Here is a 9,190-nt window from a genome sequence, read left to right as displayed (position 1 = left end):
TAAAGACCCAGGGACTTTCTGTCTTTCTGCTCTGCCCTCCCAGGCATGTTGGCTTTTGTCTCAGGCTGTCCCTTCATGGTGGCCAGATGACTGTGGATGGTTTAGGCATCACAAGCTCACACAACACGTAAGACAGAACATCCCTTCCTTGTATCCCTGGCAAAGATAACTTTCCCAGAAGCAGCACCCTCTTTCTCCAGTCCTCCTTGCAACTCAAGAGCCAGAATTGCACTACATGCCAAGTTCCTCTACCAACCACAGAACAGGGGAACAAGATTCCCTTGCTTGGTTTACAGGAATAAGACGATCTCTCTTTATGTGAGTGGGGTCTAAGCTTCCTTAACAATGCAGCTGCCTGATTCCCGAACAAAACTGTGGTTTGTGAGCAGGGAAATACCTGGACTGGGGACATGTACTGGTGTTGGGGTTGGATGGGAGAATGAATTTGGGAAAAGCAGACAGTGGTGTCTTCCATTCCTGAAACACCCATAAATACATGGAAGGTTCTTTGAGGGGTGTTACTTTCCATCAATAAGGGTAGTAGGTGGTCAAGACACCATCTTGCAGTCATAAATCAACCCTGGAAGACAAAGGAGAAGAAAAATCAAGGAAGTGGATAGAGATCAAGTTTCACCAAGAACTATAAAGATCCAAACAAAGGGCCCCATGTGAACTATGCACATTCCTACTTCAGTGCTTTTACCTGTGCAGTCTGAGCTGCCTCACCCCTACACACACACGCACACCTGGCACACTCTCTTATCTTTTATCACAGACCTTCATTCCCTCCATTTCAAGTCTGTTACACCTCAGAAACTTCTCTAACGAATCCAGCCTACAATAATTTATCCATTCTCTATATTCCTTGAGCATTTGTAGTCTATAACACACACTCTGTCATTTAACTATAGTGTGCATTTTCTGGAACTATTAGTTTTTATACATGATTATAACAGGATGTTAAAATAGAACTCTTTCTGACTCCTCTAGAGCACCTAGAAAATAGGTGTCGGCTATCCTCACTTTCCAAAGCAAGATGTCAAACCATCTATGCAAGAATTCCAAGGAAAAGGTCTCACAATTTTGAATGTTCTCACCACAAAGAAATGACATGTTTGAGGTGATGGATAGGGTAATTCTCCTGATTTGATCATTATACAATGTATACATGTATCAAAACATCACGCTGTGCCCCATAAATATGTACAATTATTGTGTCAATTAAAAACGAAATAAAACTTTTAAAAAATGGGGGAAAAATGGTCTGAGAAACAGTTTTGTGACCATTGTCCTTAATGGTATAAAATGTTGAAATTGAGCAACCTGGGAAATAGACATTTTCATTCTCCTATTAGTGTGCTTTCTGTCTTAACGTCCCCTTACAGGATTGGACTCAACTGCAAGTGAAAGAGAACACAAAGCAAATGACTTCTAAAAGAAAGAACTGGTCCGGGCGCGGTGGCTCAAGCCTGTAATCCCAGCACTTTGGGAGGCCGAGACGGGTGGATCACGAGGTCAGGAGATCGAGACCATCCTGGCTAACATGGTGAAACCCCCGTCTCTACTAAAAAAATACAAAAAAACTAGCCGGGCGAGGTGGCGGGTGCCTGTAGTCCCAGCTACTCAGGAGGCTGAGGCAGGAGAATGGCGTGAACCCGGGAGGCGGAGCTTGCAGTGAGCTGAGATCTGGCCACTGCACTCCAGCCTGGGCGACAGAGCACCAGACTCCGTCTCAAAAAAAAAAAAAAGAAAGAACTGTATTCCTCTCTCATGTAAATATCTAAAGTAATGGCTCAAGGCTGATATGGTGAATCTATCTACATTCCCACCAGTAAGAAAGGAGAAAGGTCTAAGTCCTTTTAAGGACACTTCCTGAACACAGCACACACACAGTCTTTATAGCCCATTGGCCAGAACTGAGTGACATAACTAACCCTAGTTACAAGGAAGACTGGGTAATGTAATCTTTATTCTGAAAAGCCCTATGCCCAGTCAAAAGTCTAAGGCTACATCACTGCGGAAGACACAGTGAGGAAACTAGGTGTTTCTTCCATAATCCACCTCTTTTTTTTTTTTGTTTTCCTTGAGATAAGATCTCGCTCTGTTACCCAGGCTGAAGTGCAATGGCACAATCATTGCTCACCTCAGCCTCAACCTCTCAGACTCAAACAATCCTACCACCTCAGACTCCCAAGTAGCTGGAACTACAGGTGCACATCACTATGCTCGGTTAATTTTTTAATTTTTTGTAGAGAGGGGATCTCACTATGTTGCCCAAGCTGGTCTCAAACTCCTGGACTCAAGCAATCCTCTCTCCTTGGCCTCCCAAAGTTCTGAGATTACAGATATGAGTCACTGTGCCTAGCCCTACAATCCACCTCTTTAACCCTAAAAATGCCCATGTGCACCCATCTTGAAATACATAGAACATACCCATCCTTTCCATAAAGGAAGGCAATAACCCAATCAGTAACTGCATTCAGCTTAAATCCAGAGTGTATGACTGGTGCCCAGTCCTCTCCCTCAGGCCCAGATGCAGCTCTCAGTGGTCAGGTGATCTATATGCTAATAGTGAGTTATCTTCCCATCACATACCTAAAATTAAAATGGTAGAGAAGAAACAAGATAACAACAATTTCTAAAGACTCCCATTTGGAAATGGGGAGAAGGGGAAATGCCCAGAAGTCACTGGCCCATAACTATTAACATATCCCACTGGGCAGGAATAGCAAAGGCTCCTGTCCTTGATAGTGAAGTCATTTCCTTGGTGGGACGCTCTGGCAGCTTCTCACTCTCCTTTCTGAGAATAATTCCCTTGTCCACTGGCCCTGGCTTTACCTTCTGGAAGTTTCTCCTTTATCCATCATCCTCTTGACCACATCTGAAATGGGCCTTGGAGGGCACACACAATCTCCTTTCACACACACACTCTTCCTGCTAATGCAGTCTCTGGAACACAGGCATTACTCTACAGAATGCTGCTCACGGGGTTTTTTGTTTCCAATATGATTCCCTCAAAATTTTAGTAGGCTTCCAGTTTATCTGTTTCCATGTGTGAAAAACCACAGACAACAATGTCATCTAGACACAGCTTTTAAGCCTAAAGTCTCAGGTTTTTTACTTACTGGCCAGTGTTTGGCCACACCTGTCTCTCTCTCTTAACATAGTAGCTACTGAAACAAAAGTTTGGTAAGATTTGATTTTTGCAACCAGCTAAGCTGATTCCCATGATGGCAGAGAACTCGTAAAGTAAGTTGCTTGAAGAGGATTTGGGGCCACAGTGCTACATGTCAGCGAGGCTGTCATTTTGCAGCCACCTCTTGGGGCAGGTTCAAGTTGGGGTACAGACACAGTCAGCTTGATTAACACTTCAAACACTTCCAAATTGCTAGACTCTCAGTCAAGTTAGAGTGCAGGCTGCATCCCAGAGTGCCTCCCTTAGCAAAGCGACGTTTCCTTCCACATCCGCTTGTAGACTAACTAGCTCTCAGCTGAATTCAACTCTCTCCTGTAGGACTTTGCTAAAAGCAGCAAAAAGCTGCCTGACCACCAACATTCTAGGCTTTTTCTACCATTTTCACTAACACATGGTCTGCCTTTTGAGGTGTAGCAGATGCAATTTTACCCAATGTTTTTTGCTACCATCTAATGGGGATGACCCTCTTCCTATTCTGCAACATCTATGTTTCTGCAGCCTATCACCTTCCCAAGCTAATGCTTAGCACTCCATTTCAAGACAAAATTCTGAATTACTTAGTATTAGGTTCAGTTGTGTCAGACAACCCATAACAATAGTGGATTTGCTTGTAGGTTATTTGTTTGTTTGTTTGTTTTGAGATGGAGTCTCGGTCTGTGGCCCAGGCTGGCATGCAGTGGTGCAATCCCGGCTTACTGCAACCTCTGCCTCCCTGGTTCAAGTGATTCTCCTGCCTCAGCCTCCCAAGTAGCTGGGACTACAGGTGCACTATGCTGCCACACCCATCTAATTTTTTTGTACTTTTAGTAGAGATGGGGTTTCACTGTGTTAGCCAGGATGGTCTCGATCTCCTGACCTCATGATCCACCTGCCTCGGCCTCCCAAAGTGCTGGGATTACAGGCATAAGCCACTGTGCCTGGCTTTTTTTTTTTTTTTTTTTTTTAACCTCTGAACTTTTCACTGGCCTCCTGCTCCCCAAAGGGTCCCCTGGTTCTGCTGACTTAATGTCTCAGAACTTTGGTGTTGTTGGTCTCAGACTCCACTTTGCCATCCACTATCCAGCGGGTGGTGGTCTTTTGGATGGTTTGCATGGAGTTGCTGCTGTCCAGGGCATCACTAAGATTGAAGTCCTTGCCATCTTCCATCAGGCGGTGGTAGATGACAATCTCAGCCTCCAGCTTGACCTTGATGCTCAGTAGGGCCTCGTACTTCTAGGCATGGCACTGTTGCCCTGGCCCAGGTCTGTGCCAGCTCTGACTCCAGGTGCAGCAGGATCCTGTTGAACTGCTCCATCTGCAGGGCATAGCAGGCCTCCACCTTCCTCAGGCCGTTCTCCAAGCTGGCCTTCAGATTTCTCATGGAGTCCAGGTTGATCTCCAAGCAGCTCCAACCTTGGTGGACTGCATGGTGACTACTGTGATGCTCTCCTCAATCTGCTGAAACCAGTACTTGTCCAGCTCCTCTTGGCTCTTCTGAGCCAGCTTATCATATTGGGCCCAGATGTCTGCCATGATCTTGGTGAGGTCCTGAGATTTGGGGACATCTACCTCCACAGTCAACCCAGAGTTGGCAATCTGGGCTTGTAGGCCTTTTATTTTCCCTTCTTGGTTCTTCTTCATGAAGAGCAGCTCCTCCTTGAGAGCCTCGATCTCTGTCTCCAGCTGCAGCCGAGTGACATTGGTGTCATCAATGACCTTGCAGAGCCCATGGATGTTGCTCTCCACAGACTGGCGCATGGCCAGTCTCTGACCTAGGGTCCCTTCTTCTCCAGGTGTGCCCAGATTTTGCTCTCCAGCTTCTGATTCTTGGTCTCCAGGCTCCTCACTCTGTCTAGGTAGGAGGCCAGGTGGTCATTCAGGCTTTGCATGGTCTCCTTCTTGCTCTGGATGTCTCCCGTCCTGCCAGACCCCCGGCCATCCCCACGGCCAGGGCCCCAGACCCCATGCCACTCCGGAAACTGGTGGAGGGAGACACAGAGATCTGGGAACCAGAGCCCCCAACACCTGCATAGATGCTGGCCATGCTGCTGACTGGCCGGGCGTCTTAGCTGGGTGCCTGGACAGAGCCCAGGGACTGGTAGTTGGTGGAAAAGATGGAGCGAGTGGTGAAGCTCATGCTGTCCAGTGGGGAGAGAGAGAGAGACAGGACAGGACTCAGGCTTTACCAATAATGAACAGTGGGTTTTAAAAGATGGAAGTTTTTTTCTCTCACACATGCACATTTCAGTAGTCAGTATGTGTATGACTAATCAGGGGCCCAGGCTGCTTCCTGCCTACTGCCGGACCTCCTCAACATGCTGCTCCCACTTCTGCAACCAAGATCTCAGCCAACTGCCTTCCATCCAGTGAAAAAGCGGATTGAGGAGAAGGCCACGCCATCTCCTTTTGAAGATATTTCCTGGAAGTTGCCTACACTGCATGTACCCAATATGCCATTGATCAGAATTTAGTACCATGACAATGGGACTCAATACGCCATTGATCAGAGTTTAGTCCCATGGTGGTTAGCTGCTAGGGAAACTGAGAAATGTTGTCTTTATTCTGAAAAGCCACATTTGCAGATGAAACTCACTCTATCACTGTAGGAGAACAAATGGAAAAAAAACCGGGGGACAACTAGTGTTTTCTGTCAAAGTGGTATTTCCCCTCACCTCAAACCTGGTGGAATGAGCCTCCGGGAGACACAATCGAGCTTGTTCAAGGTCCCCAGAAGTCTGTAGGGTACCAGAGGGTGGTGCCAGAACGCTGGATGAATAAGCCTAAAGGGAAAGGGTGGGTACCAGGGCTGAAAGCAGAGAGAGGAGAGGAGGGCCTGCATGACTGAGGGAGAGCTGGTCTGGCACCCTCTTAAGGGACTTTGTCTAAGATGGCCTCCTGGGGGCCACTGGGACACAGCAGAGTCTCTCTGTGTGTGTCAGATCACTGGAAAACCAAAGAAACTGTAGAGAAGAGACTCCCAGAGATGAAAGGCAATCTCCGAAGAATACACAAATTTTTGCTTCTGTCCCCAAAGCAAATCAACTTCAAACTTCTCCCACAGCCAGAAGAAGCCATGTCAGGTGGCACTGATGCCTGTCACATGAGACTCTCCCAGCCATTAGCTGTCCTCCCCTCCTGCCCACCCCAACCTCAGAGCAGTCAGCAACATCGGTGAGCAAGCTGGCTAGGAGGAAAACACTTGTAAGGTCAGGTGAGAAGTCAAGGCTTCCCAAGCCTTCCTCCCTAACTCAGAATTGTAGGCCAGAGAAAGAGAACAGGAGAGGTTTTCATTTTAAATAAAATTGGAATTTTTCATGATTTATCTAGAATTGCACATTTCATTTCTGTGGTTCTCAACCCTGGCTATCCATCTGGAATTCCTGGGAAGCTTTAAAAATACTGATATCTGGGCTTCATCCTCAAAGATTCTTTTTTTTTTTTCATCACCGAAGATTCTTATTTCACTGGTCTTGGGGGTAGCCTGGGCATCAATATTTTTTAAGAGCTGCCCGGGCAATTCTGATGGGCCAGGTTGAAAACCACTGTGATAATACTGAATTAAGAACATTTTTGCAAACAAAAGATCCTGGAGTAGCCAGAAAAATGATGGAACTTTCTCTAGATCCAACCCAGGGAATGGAGAGCTAACCCCACAGCCCAGGCTTAGAAGGAAAAGATGACAACATTTTACAACTGCATCTGCAGGAGTCCTCACTTTCAATCTAAGAGTTATATAAATCCTACCTCTTCAAAATCAGAAGCCTCTTCAGGGCAAAGGCCATGACAGGATTCTATGGCGTCTACACACTGCACTGCACTTGCTACATTCATGGCAAGAGTTTAGTATATGCTTGTTGTCCTGTTGTTAATCTCTGACCTCCATGCTGGGATAAATCAAAGTGCCCTTTCTGATGCACTAAATTAGGCAAACTAAGGTGACTCCAAGAGAACCTTACATTGTCCCACATTTAAGCAAATTGTTGTCGCACTAACCTAAGGAAAGGTCTTCCAGAAGGCTAAAATCACCAACATTGCATTGCAGATTCAAGAATAGGGTTAGTGTCTGGGAATGCTTGAAACCTACCTGGTTTAGTGAGGCTGATCCAGTTGATTAAGTCAGAACTTACCCCTCCATCTCTGTCTCATTCCCACATCTCCTAACCTGATGCAGAGGGCAGTCTTACTGTTCACACCATCACCACGACCACCATCCTCAGTCATGGGGAACCTGCCCCACTAAAACAGTCAAGGCACAATGACAGAATGCAGGAAAAAGCCAAGAACTTGCAAAACCACCAGCTGATCTCCAGGAATAGCTTTAGTCAGCCAACCCAAAAATGTCACATCCCAAAGTAGAGGCCTCCAGCATCAGGATTCCACCAGAGATGCTTCTCGAAATGTTCCTGATTCCCCCAAGCTCATGTTTATTGTACAAGTCCATCAAACAGACAGGGGCTGATTGCCTAATGCATCGTGCGCCAAGACTCGACACTTGAGAAATCGCCTTTTCCTGTGGGTGGATCCTGAAGCTTGGTATCAAGACAGCCTCCTTTCCATAACCCAAAAAGGAAAAGCAAATACTTTGAAGTATGTGCTAGTAAAAGAATTGGCCTTCTCCATCACTACCTGTTGTCTTTTGTCTGATTCAAGGACTTTTTTTTACCTAGAAATAAAATGGACTCCACCATGAGCCCAAACCCAGACAGAAGTCTGCTTAAACTGCATTTGGTGAAAAGAGGCTTCCAATCCCAATATATTTTTCTAGACTTTTTCTAGCAGAGAGAAGCCCCCACATGAAAGGTAAGTTCAACCAGAGATGAAGTCCCTTGTTCATTCAGACACAAAAGGCTTCACCCTGTTGCCCTCCCCCTGCAACACTATGTCATCCTCAGGAAGGTCAGTTAACTTCTAGAGGGATCCATTTTAAAAGCTCCCCCAGATACTTGCAGTGCTGTCTGCAACGTCCATATTTTACCCTTTAGAAGCCCCATCTGCCGTGCGTTCTATCCTGGGTAGTTCCAACAGCACCAAGCCATGAGCCCCCATCTTTGGTTTTAATCAGGTATTAAACACTGGAACATTAGATAAGCGAAGCATTTGATGATGATGATAACGAGTGGCCCATTAAAGGTAATTTTTTTTAAGTTAATGAGTTCTCCCCAAAGAACAGAGCCACGTACTGTACTGAAAAATGTCCGTAGGACGTACTGCGCTTTCTCGTTATTTATTTAACTTTATGTGGATGCCATAAAACTTCTTTATTTGCTTTCAGTTAGCCCATAGGTTTTGACAAGATAAATTTTTATTTAGATCTTTGCCCAGCTACAATCAGAAACAGGAGACTCACTTTCCAAAGCCAGGCTGATAGATGGATTAATCAAAGTACTCCCCACCCTCCTTTCCTTCCAGCAACCACAGGGATCCACAGACGGAATTTTTCCTTAATTAAAGAAACTCAGCAACAAGGTGATTTATCGATGATGAATCTGGCAGGCCTTTTCATTGTGCGGTTACTTTTGGCCACTGTTTGAAATTTACCAACATAAATAAAGCCTCTCCATGACTAAACAAAGTTAAAGTAGCAATAAATTGAGCCTGCCATGTACTCTGGGCTAGATCTGAAGTCAACATAAATACCAGAATGCCTTGGCTATGACACACTTGACACGATGACATCATGCACTTCCAAACAGATACAACCCAGCCCAAGCCAAAGCGAAAGCCTAGTACAATTCCCCTAAATGAATCAAATTGCAGCGGTCTAGACTCGGCTGCGCTGAGTATTCAACTTCCTTGTTCTCCGCTGTCGAGCGGTCGCATTAAAAAATAATCTATATGCCGATCTAAATTTTGCTTTTTCTGCATGATTAAATTTTGGCAGCAGTAAATCTCTGTTATTCTCACTCCCCAGGAATGTTTGGAAAGTTACTAAAAATTCAGGATCTATCAGCTTAAGGTTCACCCGCTGTGATGGGATCCTGTAGCCGGCCTGCTGCTACCCTCAGCAGGAGACAG

General features: G+C 45.7%; 1 pseudogene; it reads right to left on the bottom strand.

The window, feature by feature from the left end:
• Positions 1-4,198: 4,198 nt before the first annotated feature.
• LOC111550532 lies at positions 4,199-5,312 on the bottom strand (annotated as a pseudogene).
• Positions 5,313-9,190: the final 3,878 nt, after the last annotated feature.

Source organism: Piliocolobus tephrosceles, chromosome 15, assembly GCF_002776525.5.
Source record: "Piliocolobus tephrosceles isolate RC106 chromosome 15, ASM277652v3, whole genome shotgun sequence".
Classification (NCBI taxonomy): domain Eukaryota; kingdom Metazoa; phylum Chordata; class Mammalia; order Primates; family Cercopithecidae; genus Piliocolobus; species Piliocolobus tephrosceles.
The sequence above is the reverse complement of the archived record's forward strand: the minus strand, read 5'-3'. Positions and strand labels throughout refer to the sequence as shown.